Below are 17940 nucleotides of genomic sequence, written 5' to 3'. Positions count from 1 at the left end.
CCTCAGAAGCTTGTAGCCAAGGAAGGAGGAGAAAGAGGGGAGGTGGATAACAATAAGGTTTAATGTTTGACTATTGGGATTGATGTTGGCAGAGTCAGAATATGCAAAGAGGACAGATCACCAGCCTACTTAAAAGAATAAAATAACCTTGTATAGTAAAGGAGAGGAGAGTTGGTTCATTCTGTCTGTTGAGGAGGCAAGCAGGGAAGAAGTTTGCTCAAAGGAGCAGGAAGTCCTCACTTGAGCCAATGAGGATGCTGGAGGAGATTATTTGAAAGTTATCAGGAAGTTCCTATGCAAAATCCATATTTTCTCCAATGCCCCCTGCAGGACACTCTTCATATCCTGTTCAATCATGTAGATTTTGCAAAGTTCATGTTGGGTCCCATCAATGATTTCCATGTGTGCAATGGCCCTTGCATTTCCTGCTTCTGTGCCTCGTAGAAGAAAATCAGCAATAGGAGGTGGGTTTTCAGGCAACGTCCACCATTACCGAACTTCCTGCTGAGGAACAGTTCTCAGGAGTTGAGTCTCCTGGTACACAGAAATACAGGTGGAACCCTGGTGCTCGGTGGACAATAGCTAATGCTTACCCTACAATTAAGAGCCTCTTGTGGCACAGAGTGGTAAGGCAGCAGTCATGCAGTCTGAAAGCTCTGCCCATCAATCCCAGCAGCCGGCTCAAGGTTGACTCAGCCTTCCATCCTTCCGAAGTCGGTAAAATGAGTACCCAGCTTGCTGGGGGGTAAACAGTAATGACTGGGGAAGCCACTGGCAAACCACCCTGTATTGAGTCTGCCAAGAAAACGCTGGAGGGCGTCACCCCAAGGGTCAGACATGACTCAGTGCTTGCACAGCAGATATCTTTACCTTTACCTTTTTACCCTACAATACAATGTGTTTTGCATCTCGCAGTGCGATTCTGTGCAAAGTGATTTCAGTCTAAGCCCAGTAAAATCATTGTTATACTGCAATCCCAAACAGAGAGGCCCCCTTTTAAACTCGTTGAAGACTTAGAAGAATGCCTAGAACTGTGCCTAGAACTGCACTGTTTGTTTTCTTAAAAAAAATGTCAGATGTGGATCTCTGAAGAAAAGGGGAAACTGTGTTTTACCATTTGATGTTTTCTTCCTGGAACATCCTACCTATCTAGCCATTGCTCTTACGTGCATAAATCCCCTTTGATTTTCTCTACACAGCCCCCATTTTTTGCCCTGTCCAACTGTCCCGTTGCATTGTTCCTATGTGACCCTCCTTCTTCAGCCATTTGATCTTTGGCCTGCATTATCTATCTCCTGTGCTGGAATCATTCCACCCTCAGTGGCTTCCAATTTACATCTGGGCTCCATTCACAGTGTTAGTATTGACCTTTAACCCTCTTCAGGGCCTGGGACGAACACAGCCTGCTCCTTTATGAACCCACGTATTCACAACTATCATCTTCAGAGGCCCTGCTTTGATGGCCCCCACCATCAGAGGCTGGGGGGGGGGGAGTAGCTCAACAAAGGACCTTCAGCATCACACCAAAACTTTGTAACTCCCTGCCCAAGGAGATTTGCTTGTCTTCTGTCAATGGGTGAAGACGGTGCTGTTTTGTTTGGCATTCCACCCCCTCCCCCACCTATTGGTCTTTTCCTTGGTTCTGATGTTGCATTTGTTTATTTATTTTTATAGTTCAATTTATAAGACTGCCCCTCTTGGCCCAGCTGTTTCAGGGGGGTGTACATCAATTGAAATAACTCATAAATAACTTGAAATAACTCTAAACATCCAGAAGAAGTTCCTGACAGTTAGAGTGGTTTCTCAGTGGAACAGGCTTCCTTGGGAGGTGGTGGGCACAATCTTTGGAAATTTTTAAACAGAGGCTGGAAAGCCATCTGATGGAGAGGCTGATTCTCTGAAGGCTCAAGGGGGTGGCAGGTTACAGTACATGAGCGATAGGGTTGTGCGTGTCCTGCATAGGGCAGGGGGTTGGACTAGATTGGACTCGTGCAGCCACGAGCCGCAAGGGAGTGGCGGGCTATAAATCTAATAACAACAACAACAACAACAATAACAACAATAATAATAGATGACCCATGATAAGGACTAGATGAGGCCCCTTCCAACTCTTTGATTCTATGATTCTATGGATTAAAATCCATTCAAATCTAAAACAACAATAGCTTCCTTTACTTCCATGTCTCTCCCACATTACCCTCCCATGTTCATAGACAGAGCCAGATGCTACAGGGTAGAGCATTACAAGGGGGAGGAGGGGGGATCCTTGACATTATTTGTAGCCCAGCCTCATCCTAGTGGAAGAGCTCTGTTTTGCAGGTCCTGCGGAAGTGCGTAAACTCAAACAGGGGCCGTGTCTTTTCTGGGAGCTCATCCCACCAGGTAGGGACCAGAATCTAAAGGCCCTGGTCCTGTTTACATGTTTTTATAAGATTATTTTATAATTTTAAATATTGTTTTAAATTGTTTGAATATTTCAGGGTTTCCATGCTCACTGCCTCGGGGACCCCGACCAGGTGGAAAGGTGGCATAAAAATTATAATAGTCATTTCGATAGCCATGATCCGGTCAGCTCAATCTCATTAGATTTCAGAAACTTAGCAGGGTCAGCCCTGGTGATTAATAGGGTTGGGCGCTTCGGACACTGAAGCGCCCAAGCCTAGTGATTAGTACTTGGATGGGAGACCCCCAAGGCTGCCTAGGGTTGCTAGGCAGGGACAGTATCTTGCTTAGAAAAACCTGCAGGGTCTCCATAAGTTGGCTGTAACCTGATGACCAGAACAAAGAGGCCTTTAAGAGAGCAAATCACTTCAGAATGCAGGTTGAGGGGACTGCTGGCGATACAGCTTATTCTTATTGCTTCAAGTTGACCTCGTCTTGTGATTTATTGGCTAAACGTTTGGGCTGCTGAGTGGTTCTGACCTTAAATGCTGCACTTAAATCTGTTGAAAAGGCTGTGCTAGAAACGAATTTAAATCTTAAGACACATGGAGATTTCCGTGGATGGCCATTCAAAGTGTGCAGCGGTGTGCTAATTTAATGGGCACAGTGCATTTCCAGGACACGGAGGTGAATTTGACAATGCCGGCGAGGAAAGCACATTATCCAAATGAGCTTATAAGTCCAGCCCGTGATTCACGCACTTCGTAAAGGCTCCAAGGCAGTGTGCTAGACAGTGCTGGGGAAACACAGTTCCTCCCCACACATGGCCATCCCCAGGCAAAAATAGATGGGATGAATGTGATGGAACCAAGTGGCAGGTTAAGGCATCAGGGTTACGGCACACGTAGCTCCAGTTTACCACCCACAAAACTCAGTCATGTTCTGGACAGACCACTTTTATGGTGCAAGGGACATTTTTCCTTTGGGTAAGGAGTTCAGTCCCAGCAGCCGGCTCAAGGTTGACTCAACCTTCCATCCTTCCGAGGTTGGTAAAATGAGTACCCAGCTTGCTGGGGGGTAAACGGTCATGACTGGGGAAGGCATTGGCAAACCACCCTGTATTGAGTCTGCCATGAAAATGCTAGAGGGCATCACCCCAAGGGTCAGTGCTTGCACAGGGGATACCTTTACGTTTACCTTTTTAATGGGGCTGAAGGCTGCATTGGTAGGAACATATAATCTAGAGCAAGGGAAGAGCTAATAGCTTTCTATGCCATATTGGTGAGACCTTATTTGGAATATTGTGTCCAGGCCGGGTGCTGCAGTTCAAGAAGGAAATCAAAAAGTTGGAACATGTTCAGAGAAGGGCAGCTAGGATGGTCCTCAAAAAATGTGGCAAACGGTACCCATCTTACTGCCAGGATAACTTGAGAAGGGGACCTTCAGCTGTCTGCATGAGATGGGATCCCAGGGTGATTTGAGAGAACATATCTGATGAATTCTAAGTAGAGTCCCACTGGCTGTATCAGTTTGGGGGCTGTACAGTTATCTTAGGGAATGAATGGTTTTTATACCCCACTTTTTTCTACCTTTAGGAGTCTCAAAGCAGCTTACAATTGCACTCCTTTCCTCTCCACACAAGCATCTTGGGAGGTGGGTGGGTCTGAGAGGGTTCTGAGAGAACTGTGCCTTGGCCCAAGATCACCCAGCTGGCTGCATGTGGAGGAGTGAGGCATCAAACCCAGTTCTCCAGATTTGAGTCCACTGCTCCTAATCACTGTACCATCCTGGCTCTCTACAGCAACCAAAAAGCTTTCCCCTGACATGTTAATTTTGTATGGGAAGGCAGCGCTTTATGTGGGGGAGCATTTAAATATTGGAATTTTGACCTACATTGCGAAATGGTACGAAACCCATTGCGAAACCCAGCAGAGATCTATCATATGGGGCAGATAGTCATGTGCTGAGTCTGCAGGAACACTTGTTGAAGGCTGGGTTTAATTCTTGTTCCGTATGCAGAGCGAGCTGAATTACCGTGCCTTCCTCCGTCTATAACAGTTGCCTCTTTTCAGCATTGTTTAATGATTATTTATGCAGCATATCTAAAATGATTTGTCCGCACATTGATGTGTCAAAAACAGTAGTAATGTGCATTGGCACAGATCCCTTTTGAACTCCTGCAGTCTCTTTCTAGCCTTCCGATCACGACTAATTAAGTCTACCATTTCTTGAACTTTTATAAAAAGGCCATTTGATGAAGGCTGGAAGGAATCTTTTCAACCTCAGGGCAAAACGCTAGCAGGCAACACTATTCCTTTCAGGAAATATTACTCATATTATTGAGCCATTGATTGCATATTTTAAACATAGGTTTTAAAAAACCGAGGAGCTGTCAGCTTCGGGGATTTTCTAGAAAGTGATAGTGTGCAGTTCCATGCATTATAAACAGCTTGGAGTGCCTGTCTAGCATTTGAATGGGTTGACGGGTGCACGCAAGAAATGGTTAGCACTGCTGTGAAGATCCACTGCTGACCCTGATCTCATCTGGAGCCTTTAGCTTGAAACCACAACATCCTCCTCTTAGTGGCTTGACTGCAGTTGACTATGGATGAACATTTAAGCAATGGGAAGCAAATAACACCAGGGATTGGGCTAAGGAAGGGATCCCTCCTGGCTCTGGCTTTTAAAATCATGTCCTTCTGGCTCTGTACACACACAGGGATGCTTTTGTAATCTCCCCACTTTTTTCTTGCATTAAATGTCTGATGCACATGATAATGTCATGTGTGAAAAATAGAATTGCCCACAACATAGTATGGATCTGAAAAAAGAAAAAGAAAAAGAAAAAAAGAGTTTGAAATGCATGAAGCTCATCAGGCAAACATGGAGAGATGGGAACCCAAGAAGTGGAATCCTTCCAGAGACTCCCCAACACCCTAAGAGTGGTGTTGGTTGGTCTATAGAAACCAGCAATTCTACCCCCTCCAGACTCTAGCAGTCGCACCAGGCAATCTGCCAGTCAGTTTACCCCCCTGTCATCAGAGCCTCGGGAGCAGTGCAGAAGGAGGAACAGGAGGGAACTGTAAGGCAGAAGGTTCAGTGCCAGCACAATGCAGACTCCAAATGAGCTATGAGGAGGAGTGTTTGCAGGATCAGGGCTGAAGGGGCTGGAAGGAGTTTTGCCTGATGTATAAAAGCGGCAAACATGGGAGTGGCCATCTGAAAGCAAAGGGTCTGATAGGTCTTGGCTGTCTAGCTATTATTATTGATTGATGCCCTTGACTCTGGCCTATACTCTAGAACTCTGCCTTTGGATTTCTCTTTGAGTGTGTCTAACTGGCATCTGGACTTTGGAATGATACTTTGGCTACCTCTTTCTGCCTGCAGTGTGTCTGCAATCAGGACAGAGTTTTCATGATCCCAGGCTTCATGAACTGTGCTACAGGACCTCTGCTTTCTAGCACCTATTCCTTGCCTGATGCTTGCAGAGTTACACCCTTTGAAATGGACTGAAGTCGATGGAACTTGGAACCATCCTGGTAGTGTCCTTATACATACATAATTATGTTGATTTCTTAAATTTCTATACCGCCCTCCTGAAATGGCTCAGGGCAGTATACACAATACAGTTAAGAATTCACAACGAATTAAAACCAACACGATAAACAAACATCAACATTAACAATATAAAACATGATAAAGATGCAAATAACAGTTTAGCATCATTTAGGTAATAGCAGCGTCCTGATTATTCACTGCCCATAGGTCTCCAGAGATCTCTCTGTGAGGCTGTTTTGTAGCAGAGGGCCATAGATATTACATGTACACATACCTTTACGGATGTGTCTGACCCCAAATTCACCCAGGGCTCCAACTTCGAAGACGCTGAACAACTGTTATAATCTCTTGTGAAACAAACATTTTATAAGTATCTCCCAATGGCCGAAAAGATGGGCAGTAATTTCTTGACAGGAATCCTAAAATAAGAAGAACCAGGGATATGGTTATAGCTATACAGTATGAAGTGATATAATTCGTCATGAATTAAGAAGTGTTTCATTTTGCTACAGCAAAATTCTGTGTAGCTGAATTGATGTGATGATTTCTCTTCTTGTTAAGGATAATTTCCACCGAGGTTTTCAAAGAAACTTAACTAACAGAATAGGTGAATGCCCTATTCTTAAAAAAAAAAAAAATCTCTTCATTAATTTATCACTTTATTCCCATGGGTTAGGAGAAGGATTTTATTGCTTAGCCTGACTGCCCTTTGCTCCTTGTTCTCCTGGGCCCAAGCCCAATGCAAGAGTTGCAGATAATTGTGCAAAAACATTCCTCCTTTTGGCATTCATTGGGATGCCTTTTAAATGGCTTTTAAAGGCAGCTCCATATGGAGAAATCAGAAGAAGTGGGCCAATTAGGCCTCTCCGATGACACATTCCTGGAAACTCAGGACTTCAGTTTCCTTTTGGGTTGATAACAGTGTATAAAATATCCCCCCTCCTCCACGTTGTTTCAGATGCCTTTACTTCCAGCATGCAGGGCTATTCTGGAGTTAATCCCGAACTTGTTTACTTGCTGTTTGGAGAGAATCTCTTGTGTGGCTTGATAATGAGAGCCTTCCAGGTAGAAAGAAGCTTGATTGTTTCCTCCGTATTGAGCAACTGCGCTCCCAGCTGGGCTGTTTATCACAAATGAAAATGATGCCTTCCCTGCCCAATTTCTGCATGATGACCAAGGCTGGCACCCAAATCAGCTTCCGGACATCACAAAAAGACAAATGCTACCCGCTGTCTGAACTCTGGACCATAAAAAGCCAAGCTACCCATAATACACCATAATGATACGTCTCTGATCAGGCTATTCATTGCTACCGAAGGGATCTCTTAAAAATGAATCATAACGGGCTCATTTGAATTCAAACGCAATCCATCTTAGACAAATCACTTTAGAGTGAGCAAATCTGCAGCAGGCAGAGAAACAAGAAGGCCATTTGAGCAATGCAGATGAGGGCCAACAATGGACATGGAGTGACCCTGAGTTCAGAGGGATGTTTTACTGCCCTTTGAAAAATAACACTGACAGGCCCACCGTTCATGACTAATGTGCCCAATTCAGTCAAATAACTCAGTCAAACGGAGTCCTAAGATTACATTGAGAAAGATTTAACCACACGGCCAACTCCCTGTTAGGCCTAATGAAATAACACGGCTGTAATTCTTCGTGCAAGAGGAGCAAATCCCATTGAATAGAACTTATTTCCATGCATAGCATCAGGCCATGAGTCTGCAGTATGAATGAAGCTCATTTAATGGGGAGAATGCGATTGAATTCAGTCGGGTTCACATAGGATGAACACATTCACTTGTCTCCTGGGTAAATGATCAGGAGGTAAATAATTGTACGTTAGAGGAATGCTGAGTGAAGGGCGATTGCATTCTTTCTTTGACGTGAACTTCCTTATGATCTGAAGATATCAGTGCTGAACATTGGCTAAATCTTGACTGGTATGGTTTGCATTGCAGATTGGGGAATAAAAGTGATAAAATCTTTCAACAATAGCAAAATTGTGAACATTTCACCCTACTCGATGATCTTAAAAGCAACTTAGAAATGAAGGACACACAAGAATTTCCTAGGTTTACCTGTCCCCCCCCCCCATATTCTTCCAGGTACAGTTGATTTGTGCAAAACCGGAATGTTTCTTACAGGTGAGATTTTTCATTTGCATATCTGTTGAGAATATGTCCCCCTTTCTTGAGTATTTCTTTTGTATTTCAGTCACTGTGTGACAGCGGATAATCAGAAGACTCTGAAAAGCTGTTCTCTCTTTTTGTCTCTCTCCTTCTCAATTTAGGCACCCTTTGTGTTTTCACAACCACCTCCTTATATGAAGTTTCAAACACTATTTCCAAGAAACCCCTTTCATGTGGTAATACAGCCTGGGCTGCACAAACATTTTGAGGCAAAGAAACATGTGTTTGTCTTCTATTTGGGGGTGCTGTAATCTTTTGGGAATTTATTTCGTTGTAATATTGCTGAGTTGGAAGAACAAACATACTGCCCACTCATAAAACACAACCCAGCACAGAGAGAGAGATATGTCTCCTGTCCACCTGCTGCTCATCAAAAATGTACACAAATGGAAGGCTCACCATCATAAAAAAGTGCATAGAGAGATGAGGCAAGCTACAAGGCTAGAAAGACCCCCCATCTTATGCAAATAGTGGCTGAATTAGATCCAGCCAGCTTTTCTACTCAATCTTGCTCAATCAGGTTCTGTGAATTTAGGCAGATTGTGAGTGGGTGGGCAGAAGGGACTGTGTTGGTGGTTGGCTCTCTCAAGGCCCTTTTTTGCATGCAGGTAGCACATGCTACAGGCCCTGCACTTCCAGGGGCCCCTCACAATGCCTCCACCCCCCATGGATCAGGGCTGTAACCTCTCTCCTCCCTTCTTTTCCCTATTTAAGGTCTCTTGAGTGGCATCCCTTTCCACTGTGGGGAGCCCCCTCCGCTCCCAGTCTGGCTGCTCCTGCTGCAATTGTACTCAGCTAGAGCCCTGTAAACCCTTAAAGTGGCTGTGGTGCTACAGACCCCGTGAATCCTTAAACCGCTCCTGCTTACATGCCCAGGGGAATGCCAGTCACCACTTTGGGCAGGTAGTTGTGAGTTTCCTGCATTGTGCAGGAGGTCAGACTATACAACCCTGGAGAGCCCTTCTATCTCTATGATTATATGAGTTCCCTTGCTTACTTCGGCCTCCAGACCTGTTGGCTTTTTTACATGGGTACTATGGCTCTCAGCATGCCCTTTCTGAGTGGCCAGATGGGCCTCATCCTTCGTTTCGCACTAGCAGGAAAGTTGATTGGCTCCAACTCGGTAATATGCATCCCTGTGTGCATTCCCAGCACAGTTACAGTAGAGCTCGGCTCACACATGCAAGTCACTTATGGCTTTTACATTTATTGCTGGCAGGTGAATGTGCCATGGCCTGGAACCTGAGCTTGCAGCAGACTTGGAGCCAGTCATCCAGCAAGAATTCAGCCTGACTGTCAACACCCAATCTTAAGCAGAAAAGGAGCCTGCAGGGGAGCAGCAGTGCGATCCTAACACAAGTTGCACCCTTTTAAGCCCATGGACTTCTAGGGACTTAGAAATGTGTGCCTCTGCTTAGGTTGACATTGAAGCGACAACAGCAAAGGAAGTCTCTGTGCTCTAATATGCCTGACTGGGTCGGCTTTTGTGTGTCGGCCCCTATAAAATACCTGAATAAGGCCTGTTGTTGTTGTTGTTGCTGTTTTAATTAATTGAATTTCTATATCACCCTCCTGGAATCGACTCAGGGCAGTGTGCATAATACAACTGATAATTAACAATGGATTAAAATCAACATAATAACACAAATGTTAAACATCAACAATATAAAACATGGTAAAAAACATAATTAATGAATTAGCAAATGCTGGCAGGGGCTCCTGGGAATTGTAGTCCATGGACATCTGGAGGGCTGCAGTTTGACTACCCCTGATTTAAAGTAAAGCAGCATCAGATTATTGATCACCAAATGCAGATTTTTCCAGGTGGGACACCTATGTGGGAGTGGTTTGTCGGGGAAGGCCCATAGATCATTAAGTCATTAGCCCTACCCATAGTTTGGTGGAAATCTCCGTCTTGCAGGCCCTGTGGAACTGTGTCGGCTTCGATAGGGCCTGGATCTCCTCCGGGAACTTATTCTACCAAGTAGGGGCCAGAACTGAATACCTGGCTTCCGGAGGCCTTGCATTACTCCCTTCAGCCTTACCCTACTTTTCAATGCGGCACCTTGCAAGGTGAAAATGTACTAGCTTTACATTCTAATTATGTCACTTCACTGCAGCATTATACTGGGTGGAAAAGTCATTGCCTACCATTCCTTTTCATATGCAAATGCAAGCAAAATGAGAATGACCAAAAACGGAGGCAGGGACCCAGAAAGGGCAGGACATCAGGGCATCGGAGGTTGGGCTATAATTGACCACATGGCTTTTTAGCTTGTGGAATCTCATCCTGTTCCATCAGATCTCCCTCTTAATTTCCTCCATTCCCCTTAGTGTTGAACATCAGTTGATCCACTTGCATCTTTTTAAAAAATCATGAATATTTTCCTGTTCCATTTTTTTAAAAAATATACTGCTCCATTTAAGTTCCAGCACAAACTACCTTCTGTGCTCCATTAAGGCTGGCTGCTGTTGGTTGGGAAATCCCTGGAGAGCTGAGAGAAGAAGAAGAGCTGGGGGGGGGGTTATATCCTGCTTTTCACTCCCCAAAGGAGTCCGAAAGAGGTTTACAAACATCTTTCCCTTCCTGTACCAACAACAGATGGTTGAGATATAGATGTCTAGGATAACTCCCTTACAAACACCTTTCCCTTCCTTTCCCCACCACAGACATCCTGTGAGGTAGGCGGGGCTAAGAGAGCGCTAATAGAACAGCTCTGCTAAAAAAAACCTAAGAGAACTGTGACTGGCCCAAGGTCCCCCAGCTGGCTGCCTGTGGAGGAGTGGGGAATCAAACCTGTGTCTCCAGATTAGAGTCTACCACTCTTAACAACTATAGCATGCTGAGTGTGGGCCCTAGAAAAGGTGTGGTTTGGGGAGGGGAAGGGCCTTAGCATGTTTTAATGCCATAGTCCACCGTCTAAATCTGACATTTTCTTCAGAGTCTGTCATGGGGAGAGAAAGGGTGGGCAACGGTAATCTGGAGATGAGCTGTAATTCTGAGAGACCTCCAACACCCCACGTGGAAGTTGACACTTCTATGCTCCATATATCTTGTTGGTGAGATTTGTTGTCCCCTCAACAATTACTCTTGTTCAGAGTGTGGTGACAATAAAACCCAGGTAGAGCTATAGTGTTGGACCACATCTGAGTGGATCCATTCAGGGCCAGGTTCATTCCTGCCAAAGAGTCTCAAATCCCTCTCTGGTTTAAATAATGCTCCCTTTGGTGCCACAAGACCTCTGACTTTTATTTTATTTATTTATTAATTATTTAAATTTATATACCGCCGTTCCCAATTGGGCTCACGGCGGTTTACACAATAAAAGAATAAAACACAATAAAACCCATAAATACCCATAATTACAATTATTAAAAGTAACAAGATGGCAAGCGAAAAACTACTAAGTATATGTCTTTTCTCCTATTTTTATACTCACAATCAAAGAGCCCAGCTGGACTCTTTGAAGATAATGGAACTAAATGTCCCTGTTATGAAGACCTGGTTCCTTCCAATGTCAGCCATTATCTACTCTCTCTAAGGTCTTCAACAGTAAAAAGCAAGCAAAACCTGAGAATGTCCACAAAGGCCAGAGATGCTCTGAAATATGGAACAGTGAAATATGGAACTGGCTAAACAGATACTCCTAAATATCCATTAGGCCTATTAAGGGACAGGCAACTCATGAATATCCATCACCTGATGTCTGCAAGATAGGGAGGCCAACCTCCAGGTAGGGGGAGAGGCTGTCGGTCCGACGAAGATGCAAACTGAGAGAAGAACCGACAACGGCTAATCAAGAAAAACAGTTTTTAATACTTTAAGCTTCTTCAAATCAGCGTTCTAAAGTTGGTAGCCAAAACAGACTGAAAAAGCATTATGCCCAGAAGGGCAATGTCAGTTCACAGCATCTAAGAAGGTATCTTGTCTAAAACACAGAGTTTAAAAGGATTAAATACAATGCTCTCATTGGACTCTCTTCTCCCACTCCTGTGTGGATTCCCAAGTACTAATTATTTGCAAGGGTCAATGGTTCCAGTGCATGCATCTTGACTGCTCCCCTTGGCTGCTTCCATGGCTTCCACCACCTTTTTATTGACTGCATCCCCCCCAGAATAGTCCGTTTTAAACATCTGACATAGTATAATATGAACCCACAATGAGACAGTATGCATGTGGGAGCAGGGGTGTCCAAACTGTGGGTTTCCAAATATCTGTGGACTGCAATTCCCATCAGCCCCTGCCAACATGGTCCTGCCAGCATGGCGCTGGCAGGGGCTGATGGGAATTGTAGTCCATGGACATCTGGAGAGCCACAGTTTGGCCACCCCTGGTCCAATGTGTGTGAACTCATCCATAAAATAACTGACTCAATGTCTTGATCAGGATGCATTTCCCTTAGTTGTTGCAATTTTTTTTCCTACTAGACTTTCCTAATTTAATTAGTTTGGCCGAGTTTTCCATCGACATTATCAATCGATATAATTAGTTTTCTTTCTGTTTTAGTTTTCTTATATTTATCGGGTTTTCCCTTCAGACATATTATTAAACTGAACCCCAGGGATATCTTTACCACTTCTCAGTTTTCATTATCCTTCTTACTTATATTTGTAGCCAATGAGGCTTTTGAAAAATCATTCTTCTCACATAAAAAAAAAAAAAAAACTGTCCACTTTACTCGTAACATGATTTTCTTCCTCCCAAGCATTATTTTTGAGATCATGCATGGGATGCATTTTGCACCCTCTAAAGAACTCTACAGATGTTAACGAAAATGATTAGAAATAGTATGGGCATTTCCGCATATCTAAAAAAATAGCGTTATGCCAGCGTAATGGGGTAACACTAAAATAATCACGCCTCTAGCCATTCCTTACCTTCTTCCTGTTTTGCTTTTGTCTGCCACATTTTTGCGCTTCTTACACTCCACATGCCTGCTTGAAATGGCAGAAGAGAGCAACGAGTTTTACATGCAACTCTCTTCTGCCTGGCAATCAAGCCAGGCAACCAATCCCCTTTCTCAATGTTTTAAAGAGCCTGTGATGAGCACTATTTTTTTTAAATTCAAACCTTCTCTGTTGAATTGCCTATGCATCTAATCATAGATGCATAGTGCTTGTTGAATGGCATCCATTATAGATTCACAAGTCTTGAAACTTAAGAAAAATAATCTTGTTCCTGATTTTTTGGAGGGGGGCCTTTAGAGAGGCATGCTTTGTGTGACAACTTTGGGAAACATTTTTTTTTTGCTTTGCCTGCATGCTTGTATGCCTATTTGTTGCTCCAGGCAGTTCGTTTAAAAAAAAAAACTCCTGTCCTCGGGAGAAAGGAGAGGGAGGCGGGTGCAAGGGCGAGACATTGGAGGCGGAGATAGCGCTTCTTTGCCTCCATCCATTTCTTTGGCTGGTGGCCTGCTGGTTGCTCTCCTATAGTTCGCACTACATAGGTTGGGGAATCTACTTTATGCGATTCCCCAACTACTGCTTTAAAATGGAGGATGTAGTGAGCAGTTTGCTGCCTGGATGCTGAATGTTGGCGACGTCATGCGGAGCGTCCGGAATGACTACCTAAGCTAAGCATTACACTATATTTATCAGATGCAGAATTGCGCTATGTTTTAAGTAAAAAACTTGGTTGACACCATGGCTGGTTTGGGGCAATGCAGTACAAGTAAATAGTATAGTTTATGATCCCTGCACATTCCACACACATTAGATAGTGCACTTTCAATGCATTTCAGAAGAGGTTAAGCAAGGTTGGCCCTGGCCAGTAGTTGGATGGGAGACCTCCAAGGAATACCAGGCTTGTGACATAGAGGCAGGCAATGGCAAACCACTTATTTTTTTTTTAGCAGAATTTTTATTTTATTTTCCAAAATTAAAGATGAAACTGTACGAATAATATACATTATTAATACAGAAAAAGATAGGTTATGCTCTTCATTTGATACACTTAATTCCCCATTTCAGTCCCCTTTTAGATTATTTTCTTAAGTAATTCAGATAAGGGCCCCATTGTTCTTGAAAGGCCTCTTAATGGCAAACTACTTCTGAACATTAATTACCTTGAAAATCCTGTGCGGTCACAGTAATTTGGCTGCCGACAACAAATGACAGCAACAAAGACAAAAGCAAAAAAAGATTACGACACTCTTAGGCCCTACTGTCCAAACACAGAATACTATCCTTTTCTATTTAACCACTTGTTAATCAGATTTAATCCACACTTTTATTGTTTAACAGTGCAATTCATGTAATCTTCCAGTACGTTTTAAGTTATGCCTACAATTCCTTGTTCCTTTTATAACAAATCCTCACTGAGTCCTTTCCATTTTTATGCAGGCGTTTTAAGAGCCTTCCATTATAGAGTTTCCATTCCTGAATATTAATGTCTATAAATCCCATATTAAACCGTTCTATTGCACATTTTCACTTTAAGAACGCATTTTCGTTTTATGGGGTTTTCTCTTTACATTTTCATTATTTCTGTATATATATATATATATTTCTGTATATATATATATATATATATATATATATAGATAGATAGATAGATAGATAGATATAGATATAGATATAGATATAGATATAGATATAGATATAGATATAGATATATAGGTATAGATATATAGACATATAGACATATAGATATATAGATATATAGATATATATAGATAGATAGAGAGAGAGAGAGACAGGCAGACAGACAGACAGAGACAGAGAGAGACAGAGATCATACTGAAAAGATCTGATTATTCTTGAAAAAAAATCTTATAACGGGAATCCATTAATGGCTTATTTATCACAAAATTTGCTTTCTGAAAACAAAAGGATCTCATAGCACAGAGAAACACTGAGCTCCTCATATATTTAGGTAGATTATATATATATATGATGTTGGGAGATTGGTCATTGTCCAAATCAGGCTTTTTCATGAGACCCTGGGGTTTCCTGACGGCCCTGGAAGGGTTTCCTGAATGGATTGGACTCAATTAATTTTATATATTTTTTAAAAAATTCTTAAACTTTTCACAGGTGATATGACCATATCTAGACATGCCAGCCCACCTTCCCTCCAAAATGGCCAATGATGGGCCTTAAGGAGGTGGGAATGTGAGGGGTCCTGGGTGGGCATGTACTCAGCTATGCTTCTCAAACATATTCTGCACGATTGCACCATTTCTGGGGTTTCTGAACAGTAAAAAAGTTGAGAAAGGCTGGTCTAAAATGATAATATGTTTGACCTGAGCATCTGAGGAAGGGTGAGGTATAAATGTAAAAATAACTAAGTAAATAAATATACATGGTCCCCACAATTTAATAACTATATATGAAAATTATTTTATGTTATTTCTTTAAATGTATAATGAGAGAAATACCTTCTAATCTAAAATTTATGAACAAGAGCTTTGGCTTTCCCATTTCTTCTACATTTAATTAGTGTACTGTTATATGGAGTGAAAGTATTTCTTTTATCTGTCAAAATCTGTGGAAATATCAATGAATGTGTGGAGTTGGGAGCATGGCAAGAGGGAGAGAAAGGGAGAGAAGCAGGGAGAGGGAGAGGGAGAGGGAGAGGGAGAGGGAGAGGGAGAGGGAGTGGGAGAGGGAGAGGGAGGGAGAGGGAGAGGGAGAGGGAGCGTGTCCTTGCCCCAGGTCACCATGGCAGAGTGGAGATTCAAACCTCAGACCCTCAGACATACTCTAACCAATATGTCACACCAGCTCTCATCTGGTACCTTGCCTTTCCTCCGGAGACCCTGGGACCACTAAATCGCCATGGATCATACAGTGGGGCACACATGCTTGGAATGCAATACCGTTTACCTTAATGGCTTCTATGGAGATCCGTGAGACGGAAGGGGTTGCAATGTGTCCAGGGGTACCTTTAAGACCAACTAAGTTTTATTCCTGGTCTATGCTTTTATTTGCAGGCACACCTTGTTAGATGTAGGAGACACCGTTTCAGTGAGATCCCAAAAGAGAAATCAATGATAGTGAGTCACAAAAGAGGGGGGGGGGGGATGACCTATTTTCTCTAGTGCAGCCTTTCTCAACCTTTTTACCATTGAGAAAACCCTGAAATATTCTTTAAGTTTCAAGAAACCCCAGAAGTGATGCAATCGTTTAGAATATAGTTGGCAAGCAGATCTGTGTACACGCCCCCCAGCCCACCCTTCCCACCCCTTCCCACCCCTCCCAGGCCCATCATTGGCAATTTTATCAGGGGGCGTGGGTTGAAATGACTATATAGGGTTATATCACCCAATGCATGTTTAACAAATTATATATAAAATTGATTAATTCTCCCCCATTTGGGAAACCGTTCCAGGGCTGCCAAAACACCCCTGGGTTTCATGAAATCCTGGTTGAGAAAGCCTACCCTAGTGTTATAGAAACATACATAGCTGGGACCAAACTTAATCCTGAGTTATAGTTAACACTGTATTCTTAACACTCTACAGAAGGGTCTATAATATGTTCTTTGTAGCCAGAAGGTTCCTGCTGGCCTACATTATACGAGGCACAGGTGAATGCCCAAAGGCTAAGAGAAGGCAATAATGGGGGTGGATTTTTGGTGAATAAATGTTTTGCATGGGGGGCTCCTAGAGAGACATATCAGTGCATTTTAATATCAGTCTATGTAGGAAGAGCCTCTTGTGGCGCAGGGTGGTAAAGCAGCCAACATGCTTTTCTGAAGCTGTCTGTCCATGAGTTTCGGAGTTCAATCCCAGCAGCCGGCTCAAGGTTGACTCAGCCTTCCATCCTTCCGAGGTCGGTAAAATGAGGACCCAGCTTGCTGGGGGGTAAAATGGTAATGACTGGGGAAGGAAATGGCAAACCACCTTATATTGAGGGTTTGCGCCTCCCAATTTGTCAGGCCGGGGCCAAGGGACCAATGGGTGCCCTTCCCCATTCCAGACTGAGCCCACCCCAACCCCCCTTACTCCTTTATTTATACCGCTCCCGCGGAGCAGTTACAGATACTGCCCTCCTCTGAGGGCAGTTTACAGAAAACAAGGCAACAATACAGATAACTCAGTAGTTATAAACGGTAACAATGCTGTGATAACAACAGAACAATCTAATAGAACAGTAGGACACTGGTGAGAACTTCAACTATAACATACTGACGGCTCCATGGGTTGGACAAATCGGTGGTGGTTTTCATGGGAGGGAGGTTCAGGGGCCAGTGGAAGGTGATTGGTTCAGGTTGACCTGGCGGAGGAGCTCCCTTTTGCAGGGGCATTATTATGCCCTGCATCTCGCTGGATGCTTTAAGGATATTTTTGTACATAGCTCAGTATTTTAAGCAGGTTTTATGCTTCTGGCTTATTTTCTATGGCTTATTTTAGAGTTTTTTAGTCTAATTTCCCCTATGCTGCTGTGTTATTTTTTTTTACTTGTGAGCTATTTCAAGGAGGCTACTGGGGAGATGGCATCTAAATTCTCTACGTGGAATAAATTGATCAAGGGAGCCAACCTGCGACTACACAGTTCTCTATTCTGCTGTCTTTTCCTGCTCACGTTTTCTACTACCAATGTATTCCCATCGCCAAACATGTCCTTGATGGTGCAACTGTATCTACATAATTATGAGGAGAGCACCACCAAGTCCTGAATTTACATGTGTTAGCTTATTAGTGTGCTCTGAGGAGCTTTTCACCCTTAACCTTACTCATGTATTCCGCTGTGATCATTCATTTATCCTTATGATGCATTTGGGAGAGGGATGATTTTCAATGCAACACCTTGCAAGGTGAAGATGTACTAGCTTTACATCCTGATTATGCTGCTGCCGTGC

This window comes from Paroedura picta, chromosome 10, assembly GCF_049243985.1.
Source record: "Paroedura picta isolate Pp20150507F chromosome 10, Ppicta_v3.0, whole genome shotgun sequence".
Classification (NCBI taxonomy): domain Eukaryota; kingdom Metazoa; phylum Chordata; class Lepidosauria; order Squamata; family Gekkonidae; genus Paroedura; species Paroedura picta.
The sequence above is the reverse complement of the archived record's forward strand: the minus strand, read 5'-3'. Positions refer to the sequence as shown.